This window comes from Artemia sp. Qi Xiang Cuo, chromosome 4 (assembly GCF_049724085.1).
Source record: "Artemia sp. Qi Xiang Cuo chromosome 4, ASM4972408v1, whole genome shotgun sequence".
Classification (NCBI taxonomy): domain Eukaryota; kingdom Metazoa; phylum Arthropoda; class Branchiopoda; order Anostraca; family Artemiidae; genus Artemia; species Artemia sp. Qi Xiang Cuo.
Window position 1 is genome coordinate 43,588,835 of NC_142797.1, and position 18,663 is coordinate 43,607,497.

General features: G+C 36.7%; 1 protein-coding gene across 1 annotated transcript in view; it reads right to left on the minus strand.

Annotated features, from left to right (window-relative positions):
- Positions 1-18,663, minus strand: part of NSD (Nuclear receptor binding SET domain protein) — a 123,172-nt gene that overhangs the window by 70,594 nt on the left and 33,915 nt on the right. The window lies entirely within an intron of this gene.

Sequence of the window (18,663 nt, forward strand, 5' to 3'; positions counted from 1 at the left end):
CCCCCTGGCTTCCCTGGATATCTCAGTGGTGAGCATCAAACCTTTACTCAATCCTGCTTGATAAGGTTTTAAATATTTGTACATTTTTTTTTCTGAAATTTAAGAAAAAACTCTTGATGTAGCTTACAGTCATTCTGGAATAATAGAAATTAATTCAAAAACTAGAGCCAATGAAAAATAGACTAAAAACCCAAAATTAACCTAAAATATTTTTTGTTGACAAAATTTCAACAGATCTGTCATATTTGTATGTCATATTATTATTATTATTATTATTATTATAACCTCTATAAATAAAGAAAGCATAGAGATAGTAAGCTAGCTTGATAACACTTTAGCTGGGCTATATTCTAGGCTCTGGATTTATTATTAAAAATTTCATCCACATAACTCAACTACTTTCCAGGTTAGCAAGAAGCCTCTTGGGTAGAACATAATTCCTATTATTTCAGCAGGATTTTAAGCCCTACTCCTGTTTTTTCATGAATTTAAGAAATAGATTAAGGTGTAACAAATCTTTAAAACTTTACAAATCAAAATTTAGCAAAGGTAGAAGGCCCAAAACAGTTTTTTATGCTTTATTTTAACAGTAGACTTATTTCTCAATGTTCTACTTTTGTAACAGAAAGATGATGAAAAGTCTGTTTCCTTTGGAGAGGAAAGGGGTAATAGTTGGTACTTCAAAATTCCTTCCCATGGGAATATTGAGGCTCCAAATCCATTGCTGACAGTTTCATATGCCTATTTTCCAAGATAGGCAAAAACCCCTCTGCTAGAATTTTACTGCTAAAAAATCACTTAAAAAAATAAGCAAAATCAGGAAACTTCTGTAAATAATGGTGCTACAAATGACACTGTTAAGGGGGGGGGGAGACTGGAATTCAGACTTTGATTGTAATAACTACTATATTTAGAAAGAGAGTAATACGATAGAAGCTCTTTTTGAAGGACAAACTGGTCTTTAATAACAAAAGGAGCACCCCAGTACTAATTGATTCCCCAATTGAGGTTTTTTCCAAATTAATTAAAAAAATTTTTCCACAAAATAAGTTTTTCAAAGAAAAGTAAAGAACTCCATTAAACTAAAAATGAAATAAAATAATGTACCAAGCGTGAAACTACCACAAATCAGCATCGATAAATAAATGAAACCCAAAACAAACAGAAATTACAATAAATAACTGAGTCAACCTCAAAACAAGCAGAAATTAACATAAGTTGGGCTTAAACCCCTATGCCTTCCTAAGGCCAGAACATAATTTTCATTTTACTGAAAAAATACAAATGAATGTGTATTGTCAGTTTAATATACATATACTGATATTTAGTCATCAAAATGTTAATATTATTTGATTTATTAAAGTTATAAAAGTAAAAACATTTGTATTTTTTTTTCACTAAAGTGCAGATTATGTTCTGGCCTTGGGAAGGCAGAGGGGTTTTGAGCCCATCTCATGTTAATTTCTGCTTGTTTTAAGGTTGACTATGTTATTTATTGTAATTTCTGTTCATTCTGGGTAACAAAAAATATATAAACGTTTTTACTTTTATAACTTTAATAAATCAGATAATATCAATATTTTGATTACTAAATATCAGTATATGTATATTAAACTGACAGTGCACATTCATTTGTATGTTTTCAGTAAAGTGCAAATTTTATTATGGCCTTTGGAAGGCATAGGGGTTTTGTGCCCAACTTATGTTAATTTCTGCTCGTTTTGAGTTTGGCCTGGTTATTTATTGTAATTTCTGTTTGCTTTGGGTTTCATTTATTTTTCAATGCTGATTTTTGGTAGCTTCATGCTTGGTAGATTAGTTCATTTTATTTTTGCTCATTTTTTGGTTAATGGGGTTCTTTACTTTTCTTTGAAAAACTTATTTTGCGGAAAAAGTTTTTTAAGTTAATTTCTGTTAGTTTTATATTGACATAGTCTTTTCAGAGAAAAAGAAAATAATACTTAAAATCTTTCTGTTTTTTAAGACTTTATAGTTTGGCCTGCTATTTGTATGCTGGAAAAAAATTTTCAGCAATTTTTAACAACATATACCCTTTTAAAAATCTGTACACAATTACTAGTGTTTGATTTAGTGTCATATCTCCTCTAGTTGCTCTGAAATAGAATACTTGATACAATTCGCAAAAAATCTGCTTACTTTCTTTGTTAGCTTGCATACACATACGCTATTTTGACTTGGTTAATTTTTAAGAGCAGAAGTAGACCCAAAAGATTGAACATAATATCCTCAGTCATTCTTGGGATACTGCTGAGATGCCTTATTGAGAATTAGCATTAACACAGTGCATTTTGATTTAATCTTAAGGCAACATTTAGTTTTTAATCATAATGGGCAAATGAAAGGGTGGGAATGGAAGGGGGATTAGTTGCCCTCCAATCACTTTCGACTATTAAAAAGGGCATCAGCCCTTTCTATTTTCAATCGAATGAGTCCTTTTCGAAGTTCCCACAACAACTCCTTCAATACAAAGTGCCCTTGATTTCCAATCAATTGAGCCCTTTTGGAAATGACAATGCTTTCTATAAACACCTTGTATGCCCCCAGGGCATAAATTAAAACCCTTATCCTAAGGTCTGTTAGGGTGGTTGTCATCCTCTAAGAACTAATTTCCAGAACTTTCAACTACGTTAAACGAAATGGCTATCTTAAAATTTTGATTGGATGTGTCACTTCCAATCACTTCCAACTATTAAAAATGGCCCTAGCCCTATCAATTTCCAATCAAATGAGCCCTTTTGAAGTTTCTACAACAAAATTTTCAATAACAATCTTATATGGCCCCAGGGCATAACTTACAACCCTTGCCCTGAGTGCTGGGGGTGTCATTCTCAAATACCTAATTTCTAGAACTTTCAACTACGTTGAACAAATTGGCTATCTGAAAATTTTTATTGGATGTGTTTTGAGGAATGGTGGGCGTGAGAGGGGGTTTAGTTACCCTCCCATCACTTTCGACTATTATAAAGGGCACTAGCCCTCTCAATATCTAATTGAATGAACCCTTTTTGAAGTTTTACGACAACTCTATCTATAAAAACCTTATATGCCCCCAGGGCATAACTTACAACCTTTGCCCTGGGGGATCGGGGGGGTTTGTCATCCTTAAATACATAATTTCCAGAACTTTCAACTACGTTGATCAAAATGGCTATCTCTAAACTTTGATTCAATGTTTTTGGGGAAATGGTGGGCGTAAGAGGGGGGTTAATTACTCTCCACTCACTTTCGACAGTTAAAAAGGGCAATTTCAATTTCCAATCAAATCATCCCTTTTTGAACTTTCTATAACAACTTTCTATATAAACTTTATATGTCCCCAGGGCATAGCTTACAACCCTTGCTATCATCCTTAAAGATCTAATCTCAAGAACTTTCAACTATGTTGAACAAAATGGATATATAAAAAATTTTGATTGGATGTGTTTGGGAAAATGGTGGGCATGAGAGGGGTGTTAGTCGCTCTCCAATCACTTTCAACTATTAAAAAAGGCACTAGCCCTTTCAATTTCCAATTGAATGAGCCCTTTTGAAGTTTCTACGCTTTCAATAAAAACCTTCTATGCCCCCAGGGCACCTTGCCCTGAGGGCTGTGTGTGGGGGGGGGAAGGGGTTGTCATCCTTAAAGACCTAATTTCCAAAACTTTCAACTACGTTGAATAAAATGGCTATCTAAAATATTGATTGGATGTGTTTGGGAAAAAGATGGGCGTGAGAGGGGGATTAGTTGCTCTCAAATCACTTTCGACTATTAAAAGGGCACTAGCCCTTTGAATTTTCAATTCAATGAGCCCTTTTTCAAGTTTCTATGACAAAGATTTCAATAAAAACCTCATATGCCCCAAGGGCATAACTTATAACCCTGGCCCTGAAGACTGTGGGGGGAGTGTCCTGCTCAAAGGTATAATTTCCTGAACTTTGAATTGCTTGGAACAAAATAGCTATCTCAAAATCTTTATTGGATGTGTTTGGAGAAATGGTGGGCGTGGAAGGGGTGTTAGTTGCTTTCCAATCACTTTTGACTATTATTAATTAAAAAAACTTTCCGCAAAATAAGTTTTTCAAAGAAAAGTAAAGAACCCTATTAAACCAAAAATTAGCAAAAATAAAATCAAATAATCTACCAAGTGTGAAACTACCACAAATCAGCATCGATAAATAAATGAAACCCAAAACGAATAGAAATTACAATAAATAACCGAGTCAAACTCGAAAACGAGCAGAAATTAACTTGAGTAGGGCTTAAAACCCCTATCCCTTCCCAAGGCCAGAACATAATTTGCACTTTACTGAAAAAATATAGATGTTTTTACTTTCATAACTTTAATAAATCAAATAATATTAACATTTTGTCTGCTAAATATCAGTATATAAATATTGAACTGACACTTCACATTCATTTGTATTTTTTTCAGTAAAGTGCAAATTATGTTCTGGCCTTGGGAAGGCATTGGGGTTTTGAGCCCAACTTATGTTAATCTCTGCTCGTTTTGAGTTTGACTTGGTTATTTATTGTAATTTCTGTTCGTTTTGGGTTTCATTTGTTTAACGATGCTGATTTGTGGTAGTTTCACACTTGGTAGATTATTTTATTTTATTTTTGGTTTAATGGAGTTCTTTACTTTTCTTTGAAAAACTTATTTTGTGGAAAAAGTTTTTTAAATTAATTTCTGTTCGTTTTATATTGACAGAGTCTTTTCAGGGGAAAAAAATAATACTTTTAATGTTTTCTTTTTTTAAGACTTTATAGTTTGACCTGCTATTTGTATGCTGGAGAAAAATTTTCAGCAATTTTTAACAACATACACCCTTTTAAAAATCTGGACACAAATAGTAGCGTTTAATTTAGTTTCATACCTCCTCTAGTTGACCTGAAATAGAAAACTTGATACCATCCGCAAAAAAATTTGTTTACTTTATTTGATAGCTTGGATACACTTACGCTATTTTGAATTGGATAAATTTCAAGAGCAGAAGTAGCCCCGAAAGTTTGAGCATAATACCCTCAGTCGTTCTTGGGATGGCTGAGATGCCTTATTGGGAATTAGCATTAACACAATGTATTTTCATTTAATCTTAAGGCAACATTTAGTTTTTAAAAATCATGGGCAATTGGGTGGGGGGGGGTGAGACGGGGACTAGTTGGCCTCCAATCACTTTCGACTATTAAAAAGGGCATTAAACAGGGTTACTTTGAATTTAAAGTACCTTTTTTTCTCCTTTATTTCACAATAAATTTTGTAAATGGTAACATAACAACCTAGAAACACATTTCCATATGTATTTCTGACCACTTAAGAGGGTGGACGTTATGGATTTTTTCTATCCCTTTTTTGTATGACTTTGTAACTTCACGGTGCCCTGCAATTTGGAAGGGGCCATGTCCTTTTCGAACGAGTGGTCCAGCGAAAACACATCTTTCTTCAACAACACTGACATCACCTTTCTTGGGCCAGTTGTAACTGAAGTCAGCATTGCTCACACGTTCCATAAATTTGAACTTTACCATCCCCTCATCTGGAAAGTCTTCTGTTCACCCAATGTAGAAATCTTTCTCATAGAACACAGCATAGAAGTCACACACTTTAATTGGGAGACCTGAGTCCTTCTTACAAGTAGAATTGTCACCACCCTTATTTTCACTGTTCTGGTCTTCATCCCAATTAAGTGCACTGGAATCGTCGCACAGTTTTTCAGGCAAATTTTCTGATGCGTCGTCAGATGAGCAGTCAAGATTCAGGACTTCTCGTAACTTTTTTCCAGCTCCCTTTCTTTTATTCTGCTTCATTTTACCTTTGCCAGATTTCACTTCACTCGTCCTTGAATCCTCAAGATCTTCATCTTCTCTGTCACTCGATTCAGCTAGTGATTTTCCGGGAGCCTTGTTAAGCTTTGTTCTCTTACGCGACACAGTACCAACAGTGACAAACCGCCTTTTTTCAAAGGAAGTTATGAAAAAATCACCAACTGCCTCACGGATTTCTTCATTTGATCGCCTATCGGGAATCTTTGCGATGCAACGCTTTCTGTCAAAGCATGCTGTGAACCCATTTTGAAGGTTGACATTGTCATCCTTTGCCAGCTCATCCCGGAGGAGCTTCAATAGCTTCGGAAACACCTCCTTTCGGACTGAATTTTCGGCAGGGTTTTGCATCTTGTATTCTTCGAGGGTTCTTCTCCAGATTCGTTTAGTCAGCCCAAAGAATGAAGACTATTCTTTTCAATAGTCTATTTTATAAGATTTTAATAATAACTTATAAGCCCCCAGGGCATAACTTATAACCCTTGCCCTGAAGACTGTGGGGGGAGTGCCCTGCTCAAAGGTATAATTTCCTGAACTTTAAACTGCGTGGAAAGAAATGGCTATCTAAAAATTTTGATTGGATATGTTTGGGGAAATGGTGGGCGTAGAAGGGGTGTTAGTCGCTCTCCACCCACTTTCAACTATTAAAAATGGCCTTAGCCCTTTCAATTTCCAATCAAATGAGCCCTTTTGAAATTTTTGCAACAAAACTTGCAATAAAAATCTTATATGCCCCCAGGGCATAACTTACAACCCTTGCAATGAGTGCTGAGGGGGGGGGGGAGGGTGTCATTCTCAAAGACCTAATTTCCAGAACATCCTAATACGTTGAACAAAATGGCTATCTGAAAATTTTGATTGGATGTGTTTGGAGGAATGGTGGGTGTGAGAGGGGGGTTAGTTACCCCCCAATGACTTTCGACTATTACAAAGGGCACTAGCCCTCTCAATTTCGAATTGAATGAGCCCATTTTGAAGTTTTACGACAACTCTATCTATAAAAACCTTATATGCTCCCAGGGCAGAGCTTACAACCTTTGCCCTTGGGGCTCTAGGGGGTTTGTCATCCATAAATACATAATTTCAAGAACTTTCAACTACTTTGAACAAAATGGCTATCTTTAAACTTTGATTGAATGTTTTTGGGGAAATGGTGGGCGTAAGATGGGATTTAATTACTCTACTCACTTTCGACTATTAAAAAGGGCAATTTCAGTTTCCAATCAAATGAGCCCTTTTTTGAAATTTCTATAACAATTTCTATATTTTATATATATAACCTATTTTATATATATAATCTATTTTTATATATATAATAATAGCCCTTTTTATATAAACTTTATATGCCCCCAGGCCATAACTTACAAACCTTGCACTGATGGCTCTGAGGGGGTTATCATCCTAAAAGACCTAATTTCAAGAACTTTCAACTACGTTAAACAAAATGGATATCTAAAACTTTTGATTAGATGTGTTGGGGAAAATGGTGGACGAGAGAGGGGCGTTAGTCGCCCTCCAATCACTTTCAATTATTAAAAAAGGAACTAGCCCTTTCAATTTCCAATTGAATGAGCCCTTTTGAAGGTTCTACACTTTCAATAAAAACCTTATACGCCCCAGGGCATAACTTAGAACCCTTGCCCTGAAAGCTCTGGGGGGGGGGGAGGGGCTGTCATCCTTAAACACCTAATTTCCATAACTTTCAACTACGTTGAAAAAATGGCTAGCGAAAATATTGATTGGATGTGTTTGAGGAAAAGATGGGCGTGGGAGGGGGGTTAGTTCTCTTCAATCACTTTTGACATTTAAAAAGGGCCATAACCGTATGAATTTTAAATCGAATGAGCCCTTTTTTAATTTTCTACGGCAACGATTTCAATAAATATCTCATTTGCCCCCAGGGCTTAACTTAAAACAGTTGTCCTGAAGACTGTAGGGGGAGTGTCCTGCTCAAAGGTATAATTTCATGAATTTTGAACTGCGTGGAACAAAATGGCTATCTCAAAATCTTTATTGGATGTGTTTGGGAAAATGGTGGGCGTGAGAGGGGCATTAGTCACTCTCCAATCACTTTCGACTATTGAAAAGGGCACTAGCCCTTTGAATTTCCAATCGAATGAGCCCCTTTTGATGTTTCTACGACAACGCCTTCTATAAACAACTTATATACCCCCAGGTCATAACTTAAAACCCTTGCCCTGGGGGTTGTGCGGGAGTATCCTCCTCAAAAATATATTTTCTATCTGGAAATCAACTACGCTGAACAAAATGGCTATCTCAAAATTTTTATTGGATGTGTGGGGGAATGATGGGCGTGGGGGGGGGCTAGCTGCCCTCCAATCAATTTCGACTATTAAAAAGGGCACTATCCCTTTGAATTTCCAATCGAATGAGCCTGTTTTGAAGTTCCTACGACAACACCTTCTATAAAAACCTTATATGGCCCCAGGGCATGACTTAAAACCCTTGCCCTGAGGGTTGTGGGGGAGTGTCCTCTCAAAAACATATTTTCTATGTGGAAACCAACTACGTTGTACAAAATGGCTATCTCAAAATTTTGATTGGATGTGTTTTGGGGGAATGATGGTCTAGGGGGGGGGGCTAGTTGCCCTCCAATCACTTTCGACTATTAAAAATGGCATTAGCCCCTCCAATTTCCAATCGAATGAGCCCTTTTCGAAGTTTCTATGACAACTCCTTCGATACGAAGTGAAAAAACACATTTGTGCCCACATCATTCTTTACTTAGGCAGCGCTAGCGCTGCCTATGAAAAAGGGCACTGGCCATTTCAATTTCCAATCAAATCAGCCCTTTTTGAAGTTTCTATGACAACGTGTTCTATTAAAATTTTATATAAAAACCTTGGGCATAATTTACAACCCTTGCCGTGAGGGCTTTGGGGGGGGGGGGTTGTCATCCTCAAAGACCTAATTTCCAGAACTTAAATTACGTTGAATACAATGGCTATCTCAAAGTTTTGATTAGATGGGTTTGGGGAAAAGGTGGGCGTGAGAGGCAGGTTAGTTGCCCTCTAATCACTTTCAACTATTAAAAAGGGCACTAGTCCTTTGAATTTCCAATCGAATGAGCCCTTTTTGAAGTTTCTACGACAACACGTTCAATAAAACCTTCTATGCCCGCAGGGCATAACTTTTAACCCTGCTCTGAGGGCTGTGAGGGGGAGGGGGGAGTTGTCATCCTCAAAGACTTAATTTTCAGAACTTTCAACTACGTTGAACAAAATGGCTATCGTAAAATTTTTATTGGATGTGTTAGGGGAAAAGGTGGGCGTGAAGGGGGGTTAGTTGCCCTCCAATCACTCTCGACTGTTAAAAAGGGCACTAGCCCTTTGAATTTCCAATCGAATGAGCCTTTTTTGAAGTTTCTATGACAACGCTTTCTATAAAAAAAAACCTTATATGCCCGAGGGCGTAACTTACAACCCTTGCCCTAAGGGCTGTGGGGGACTGTCCTCCTCAAAAATATAATTTCTATTTGGAAATCGACTACGCTGAACAAAATGGCTATCTCAAAATCTTGATTGGATGTGTTTCGGGAAATGGTGGGTGTGGAAGGGGTGTTAGTCGCCTTCCAATCACTTTCGACTATTAAAAAGGGCACAAGCCGATCCAATTTCGAATTGAATGAACGTTTTTCGAATTTTCTACGACAACCTTTTTGATACGAAGTGCCCTGGTCTAAAAGAAAAAAAAAAATAATACATTGTGCCAACATTGTTCTTATATGCCCCCAGGGCATAACTTAAAACCCTTGCCCTGAGGGTTGTGGGGGAGCCTCCTCCTCAAAAACATATTTTCTATTTGGAAATCAACTATGCTGAACAAAATGGTTATCTCAAAATTTTGATTGGATGTCTTTGGGAGAATGACGGGGGGGGGGGGGGCGAGTTGCCCTTCAATCAGTGTCAACTATTAAAAAGGGCACTAGCCACTCCAATATCCAATGGAATGAACCATTTTCTAAGTTTCTACGACAACTCCTTCGATACGAAGTGCCCTGAAATGGAAAAAAAATTCTGCCAACATCGTTCTTTACATAGACAGCACAATCGCGCTGCCTATGATTTATACAACGACTTTCTATATTAACCTTATATTTTCCAGGGCATAACTCACAGCCCTTGCACTGAGGGCTCTGAGGGAGTTATCATCCTAAAAGACCTAATTCCCAAATCGTTCAACTACGTTGAACAAAATGGATATTTCAAAATTTTGATTGGATATGTTTTGGAAAATGATGGGCGTAAGAGGGGCGTTAGTCGCTATCCAATCACTTTCAACTATTAAAAAAGGCACTCGCCCTTTCAATTTCCAATTGAATGAGCCCTTTTGAAGTTTCTATTACAACGCTTTCAATAAAAACTTTATATGCCCCCAGGGCATAACTTACAAACCTTGCCCTGAGGGCTGTGGGGAGGGGTTGTCATCTTTAAAGACCTAATTTCCAAAACTTTTAACTACGTTGAAGACAATGGCTATCTAAAAATTTTGATTGGATGTGTTTGAGGAAAAGGTGGGCATGAGAGGGGGTTAGTTGCCCTCAAATCACTTTCGACTATTAAAAAGGGTAATAGCCCTTTGAATTTCAAATCAAATGGGCCCTTTTTCAAGTTTCTACGACAAAGATTTCAATAAAAACCTTATATGCCCCCAGGGCATAACTTATAACCCTTGCCCTGAAGATTATTGAGCGAGTGTCCCGCTCAAAGGTATAATTTCCTGAACTTTGAACATCGTGGGACAAATTGACTATCTCAAAATTTTGATTGGATGTGTTTGGGGAAATGGTGGGCGTGGAAGAGGTGTTAGTTGCCTTCCAATCACTTTAGACTTTTAAAAAGGGCACTAGCCATTTCAATATCCAATTGAATGAGCCATTTTTGAAGTTTCTATGACAACACGTTCTATAAAAACCTTATATGCCCCAAGGGCATAAATTACAACCCTTGCCCTGAGGATTGTTGGGGAGTTTCCTCCTCAAAAACATATTTTCGATCTGGAAATCAACTACGCTGAACAAAATGGCTTATCACAAAATTTTGAATAAATGTGGTTGGGGGACTGATGGGCGTGGGGGGGGGGCTAGTTGCCCTCCAATCACTTTCGACCATGAAAAAGGGCACTAGCCCTTTGAATTTTCAATCGAATGAGCCTTTTTTGAAGTTTCTACGACAACTCCTTCTATAAATACCTTATATGCCCCCGCGGCATAGCTTACAACCCTTGCTGTGAAGGCTGTGGGGGAGTGTCCTCCTCAATGACATAATTTCTATCTGGAAATCAACTACGTTTAACAAAATGGCTGTCTCAAAATTTTGATTGGATGTATTTCAGAAAATGGTGGGCGTGGAAGGGATGTTAGTTGCCTTCCAGTCACTTTCGAATATTAAAAAGGGCACAAGCCACTCCAATTTCCAATTGAATGAGCCCTTTTCGAAGTTTCTACAACAACTTCTTCAATACAAAGTGCCCTGCTCTAAAGGGAAAAAAAAAATAATAAATGATACATTATGCCAACATCGTTTTTATATGCCCTCAGGGCATAACTTAAAACCCTTGCCTCCAGGGTTGTGGGGGAGTGTCCTCAAAAACATATTTTCTATCGGGAAATCAACTACGCTGAACAAAATGGCTATCTCAAAATTTTGATTGGTTGTGTTTAGGGGAATGCTGGGCATGGGGGGGGGGCTAGTTGCCCTCCAATCACTTTCGACTATCAAAAAGGGCACTAGCCACTCCAATTTCCAATCAAATGAGCCCTTTTTGAAGTTTCTACGACAACTCTTTCAATACGAAGTGCCCTGGTATGAAAAAATAATACATTGTGCGCTGCCTATGATATGATATATTTACTATTCTGACAATTTGCACCCTTCTGATCCTGTATAACAGTGCTAAATATAGCCCCAAATAATATCTTTCTCAATCTAGTGTTTTCTTTTAGTTTTGTATATAGCTTAAAGGTACATCTGGGACAATTAAGTGGGAGGGGCTTGTCAGACTGGTCGGTATTGCGCTTAGAAAGAGTATCATTTGGGAAACCAAATGATATTGCTTTTTTATTATTATAATATCTCAATCTGAAGAGTTGCTCTTCTCCAGTGTTACAAGACAGAGTATTGAGTAGAGAATCTAATGGTATGTTTCCTTATTTTCTATCTGATTTCTGTTCTATAAGTAACCTTGACCAAACTGCCATCATACAATTTTAAGTTGTCCTAAAGTAGATGTTATCATTATACCAGATTCCCTGACTCCTGTCAGCTTATATTTCAGTGCTGTGCTTAATAATAAATAACATTTTGATATAATAACAAATAATTTCTTCCTAGCTAAGTTACCTATTATGGTCTGCCTCTCCATTGCAGTATAGTATTTATAGGCATGAATATGTAATAACAATAATAATATACTGTAATAAAAAGGGTTTTGCCTCTATAAAATTTAACCTTCACTGAAAAACTTGTCAATACTATTCTTGAAAGAATTGGTAGAGTCAGCCATAACCACTTCTTGGGGGAGGTTGTTCCATTCCTTGAGAAGGCCCACCCACTTGGTTTGAGAAGCCCCATAATGGGTCAGAAATAGTAGGCTTGTGATTGAGTGTTCAGGATATCAACTCTTATTGATAGAAGAGCATCACCAAGTGTGGAAAACCTTGTAGTGACCAAGATGGGCCTATGCAAATTGCTACTCAGAACATTACAAAGTTAAAAAGCAACTATTGTCTTGGCATTTGGAACTGGGATTGTTAGAAGTTTCAGGAACTCATATCCCAGGGGGTAGAAAACATGAAATTAGGTCATACATAATTTATTTACTCAGGCAGGAATGATAGGATGCATAGACAGGGAGTTGGGCTTGTGTTGAATAAGGAAGCTTGTAAGTCCTACTTAGTTTGGGAAGGCATTACGAATATAATTCTAGTTACTCATTTTATAACTAACATGTGCTAGGTATCAGTCAGTAGTATATGCCCCTACAGAACCAACTGATGCAGATGCTAGTGACTCAAATGCATTTTACTTACAGTTACAGCAACAAATAGACATGATCTCAGGTAGAAACCTGGTATTTGTATTAGGCTATTAGATCTCAATGCCCGGTTGGTGGAAATAGGAGTAGACAGTATCCTAGCCAAAGTAAATTTGATGTAGGAAAGGAAATAGCAATGATTATAAAGTGGTGCTATTTTGTAGGCATAACAATCTAGCTACAAGCAATACAGTATTTAGTCATAAAATTGCCCATAAGTTAACTTGATGGTAAGACGAATGACCTTATTGATTCTATTAATGTAAATCAAAGACTGGCAGGATCAATACAGGATACAATTGTGTAAACCAATACAGGTTTACAGGATTGCTGTTATTGATGTCAAAAGTCAAGGTGATCATCTAGTAGTGTCTAGAGTTAATTCAAAGCTGAAATTTAGGAAGGGTAACTTCTAACCTTCTAGGAAGTTTTGATGTTGCTAGACTCCAGGATGAGAGCTTGAGAGAAACTTTCTAAGAATGGCTGAAAATGAATTAGAAAGTCAAAAATTTGGCAGTGTAAGAGATAGTTGGAATAATTTTAGAAAATACTTTGGTTAATAAGAATACTATCTTAAATTGCATGTCCAGCAAGATAAGGTGGTGTAGAACCTCATATTGAAAATCTTGCTGATGTTGTTTTGAGGTTATGATCTGACATCTTAGTTTAGCCTCCATTCAGCACTGACCCAGTCTTGATCAACTCCTTTCTAGAAGGTTTCTTGGGTTTAAGACAGGGCAGTGGCTTTGGACAGGCTGTTCCCGAGTGGGTCGGAACAGGTTGAGAAAAAGTGTTGGTGATCTTACTTGGTACAATAGAGAACCTGAGCTTTCTGGTTTGTCCTCTCTGGGTAAGTGTAAGGGACAGGGAGAAGACATGACTTTATAGGTGACTTTCCAGCAACCTACAAGTTGTTATTGCATTGTGTCTTTCTTAGGGTATATTAAAGTAGGGAGTTTGAGCAAGGGAAGATGTTTCTTGTAGGTTTTGTCTTGGAGTGTTGGTGCTTGCAGCTTTGCTGCTCTTTTTGGAACACTCTTCAGTGCCTTCACATACATCTTATAGCTGGGAGAGGCTAGGGTCATGCTAAATTCCAGATGAGGGTGGACTGTGACTTTATAAAGTTTTACTATTACACATGGCTTCCTGGTGGGGAATGTTTGTTTTATGAGGTCAAGGAATTAGTTTGCTTTTGGAACTTGAGATTGTATGTGGCAGCAAAACTTCAACTCATGGTCAACAAGGACCCCCATTTCCTTCTTGCCAACTTCCTCAAGCTGGGTATCTCCTAAGCAATATGGATGTTTTGGATTGTTATGTCTAAGGTATAGAACTACACATCTTGAGGAATTGAACTCTAGACACCATTTCGGTGACCATTTGGATATCTGGCTCAAATGTTTTTGCACACTCAGCTGGTTACATCATCTTGGGTCCATCCAAGGAGCTTACAACCATGTGCATATAGCATCAAAGGATTATTCATGTTGGTTGGTACAGTTGTTGATGTACATGCTGAATAATGTGGGACCCAGGATGGTCCTCTGAGTTGCTTTACTCATGACTGGTTGTAACTAAGAAAAGACAGTATTGCCATTGCAGTTGTACACAAATACCTTCTGAGTCCTGTCAGTCAGAAAGGTTTCTATTCAAGCTACTATATATGTGTGCACTTCATATGCCTTTAATTTCAAAATTGGTTGTTGGTGTTGAACTTTGTCAAAGGCTTTGGTTTGGTTGAGCAATATTACATCGACCAGTAGATCAATTATCTTATAGTCTAATCATTTTTTTGAATGTTCAATCCTTTAATTTCATCAAAAATAAGGGGGAAAAAAAATCAAAATTTCCTACAAAAAAATCAAAATATCCTAGGATTCTAAAACCAAGAAAAAATCTAGTAAAACATTGTATTTCTTAGGTTATCTTTGTAGGACAAAAAACATAATTTTATTCACAGATGAAGTAGATTTGTCAACTTGTTCTCAGTTTGATTATTAACAGATTCAGGAACAGGTGTCAGCTCTACACCAGTGGATGAAGATTCACTTTCATGAACAGCAAGTACCAGTCCCTTTTTCAGATTCTCTACAGCTTGAGAATAAATTCATTGCAAAAATCATACTTCTATTAGTGAAAACGTTTTAAGCTTGGTAGAAAAGAGAAGGGATTTGAACAAGGAGTATTTTAGTAATAGATCATATGAGGAGAAGAGTAATGAGGAGATGAAAGTAGAGAAAGCATTAAAATATGAATTAAGGAACAAGATTTTTCCAGTGAATTCTGGACCTGCTGAAGCTAGTTAAATTTCATAGTATTTGTCAAAGGATTATACTTCCTTGCCTAAAATAAAAACATTACACAGCATTACAAAAGTGAGAAGTAGTCCTATGAGAATAATACTGAATTATTTTGACTGATTAATATAGAAGCATTTCAAGCATTATTTCTAATAATTCTGCATGTCTAATAGTTGGAGATTTTAACTGTAACCTAAGTGCTCCATCTGGCTGTTCTTCTCTGGTTGGTGAAACATTTGATAATCCTTTGAATGTTATTGATAAAGACAAAGATTTCATATAGATCTGCAATTCCTTGGCCACATCCAACATAGACAATGTTGTTGCTTCTCTATTCTTAGATGTCTCTCAACCAAAGGTGTTCTGTGATTATTTAATACCTGATCACCTGCCCATATTGTGTTCTTTTCACCAAATAAAACTTCTCAGATACCTACTAATCACTCTAATTAGCATTGCCATCTAGGCAAGAAGGTCAAAGTCTGTCAGCCACATGATTCAGCAAAGTTTTAGCTACATCTATGGATTGAATGCAGCTGACCTGGCCTGGTCCTGCTAATTTTGCCCAAATAGCAACAAAGAAAAAGTTCGCCAAGGAACTTCAGACTCACCACAAGCAGATCACAGAACAGACAGTACAAAAAATCAAAGATAACCTTCATTCCTTTGGTTATCACTCCATCCAAGAATCCCCAAAACTTCCCTTTCTGCTGCTGATGTTCCTTTATCTGATTAGTATTCTTTCTATGAGACCAAATAATCTCTAACAGGCCCCCGATATGAACACAAATATGTTGAAGAGCTTGACCAATTTTTGCAGGCATTCCTTGACTCTGATTATATAGTATATGTAACACCTGTGGCTGATGCTATTATGCACCTTAAGTCAAAGCAATCACAAGGCATAGTTATCATGCTATACATATAAAAAATGGTGGTTCTGCACTTTTAGAACATCTCATGTTACTACTGCCAATGATGAGTTTTTTGCAAGGCTTGGTTCTGTCAACATTATGTGTGGGAGATCTTTTTCCTATTAAAAAAACCCTGAAAAACCTATCAATGTAGATCTTTCAGACCCAGATCTGTATCAACCAGTTTGTGCAAGCTTTATCGACTGATTTTCATAAAAGAGCTTGAAGAAAAATGTTCCACACCTCTACATCAGTTTGGCATTCAACATTCCATTGGATGTGCAGATGCTCTTCCGGTTGTTGCTAATGGTCTGCTTGATGCTTCTTGTACAGGTAGTTCACTCATCTATGGAGTTATCATGTTTGATGTAACTCTGACTCCTTTATCCACCTCTTCATGCTTTTAAGGGCTGCTAAAAGAGGAGTAAATCCAGCTGTCATCAGATCTCAAAGGAATATGTATGCTAAGCTACAAGTCCAACTTAAACCCCTCTTAAGAAAGATGAAATGCCAAGACCAAGGAATAGAACTGTACCCGTTAAGAAAGGAGCTAGGCAAGATGCCATTGCCTCACCTTGTTATTTCAACAATTATGTCGTTGAAGCTCCAGACTAGTGTCAAATGTCTTGTATTCATCACAAAATCCGAATAGAAGTTTCTGAACCTTTCAAAAAACTGCAAACAGAATACTTAAAATCTGGTCTTGAATTCAATGTTGAAATGTCCAACGTAGTGCGTTTCAACTGGTAAAGCCCACCTCCTGATGAAATTGTACTTGGAAACTCAAAGATCTGACCAAACTGTTTATTGTAGAATTCCCATTGGAAATACAGTTTCTTACAGTCGTCCTCTCCTAACAGAACACATCAAACGCGGCATATTAGCTTCATATGCTTACATAGTCTTAAATAAGTTTTTTTAATTGCTATTATCTGTCAACACTGTACAACGCTTGCTCTCTCCCACATTATGTACATTGCAAACGTCTGGAAGATTTTTATACACTGATAAATTAAAAATCTGCTCCACTTTCTTTTGTTTCACAAAATACCTACTAAGATATCCAACTTGGATGCACAGTTCAAAGCTGATCAATAGTCTTCATGTATCAGATCCTTCCATAGCTGTTGCTGAACTTATAGAAAAACACAACCAAAAGATTTAAAAACATGCTAGATCGCAAAGATTTAAAGATGCAGATAGATAGCAAGATAGTAAAATATTGTATAGGCATGTAAAAAAATTGACAGGAGTAGTCAATTTAGACTTGTCCCCCACTTCAAGATAAGAATATGATCTCAATGAGTGATAAGAAAGTGTTAAAGTGAAATCGGTGGAATATTTTGAGGATATGTTAAATTGTGATAAAGTTACGGGAAAGATATAGTAAAGAGTGAAAAAGTTTGTGATAATTTGGAAGTGAAGGAAGATTTATTTTCCAGAGAAAAAGTAAAGACAGTACTGAAACGATTATAAAAACAATTAAGATTTTGACAAATTAACTGAACTTGAGGTGATTTTAAAATCAGACAAATTGACGTTAAAATTGTTGAAGAAGTGCATTCTCATGACCCAGGTTGTCTCAGATTGTCAAATGAATCCCAATTTACCAAGCTTTATCCTCCAGACCCCCCCCCCCCCTCGTGAAAAAGAAACAATTTGTGTTACATTTTTTGTTCAAGAGTTTCACTAAATTATTCCCTAGTTTATCTAATTATGATGAAATACTTTAATCAAGGACGAGACTTAAAAGAATTCCCCTGCTCGTAAGTCAAGTGAGCCAAGAAAGATTTTTAAAAAAGACCAAAATTCTACTTATTCTCATTATAAAAATAAAACCAAAGATTTCTGCAGTGCATAGACTTCGTAATCTAAGGTAAAAAACTGCTGTGCAATAGGATATTGTGCGTTTCTAATTAATTAAATAATTATTTAGAAATTTTAATGGAAAATACTAACAATGCCCAAATTTAAATAATTAGCCAGAATCTTAATTCTTAAGCAGAAAAACCAAAAGAACTTCACAAATAGTCCTGTTATTAGTCAATAAAAAAGGACTCTGTGAATTGCAAACAAACAGAAATTAAATAAAGAAAAAATTAAAAAGACTTTTTTTTATAGAAAAGTGAAGTGAAGAGCTGGGTTAAATCAAAGATGAGAAGGAGTAGAATTAAATAATAATTCGAACTTAAAATTAATAGAAATCACTATCAATGGATAAATGAACCTAAAACTAACAGAAATTGCCACAAACATAAGCAGGACTAATGCCCCCTAAGCCTTCTAATGGCCAGAGCATATTTTTTAATTTACTAAAAACAACAGGGAAAAGAGCAGCTTGTAGAAATTGGTTAAACGTTTGAGATGTAATTGGCAGCCTTGAAGAAAACCAGGAGACGTTAAAGGGTTTTTCAGTTAACTCTTTACTATTGACAGCATAAGTTTTGAATTCGGTGTACATGTCTTTTGGTCAACTCTACAGTATTTTGATAGAGACTGAAGTGCCAAAGCATATGCCTATATCCAACATCGCCAGGCGAGATCAAAGCTCTTTGAAATCAACAAGCAGCAG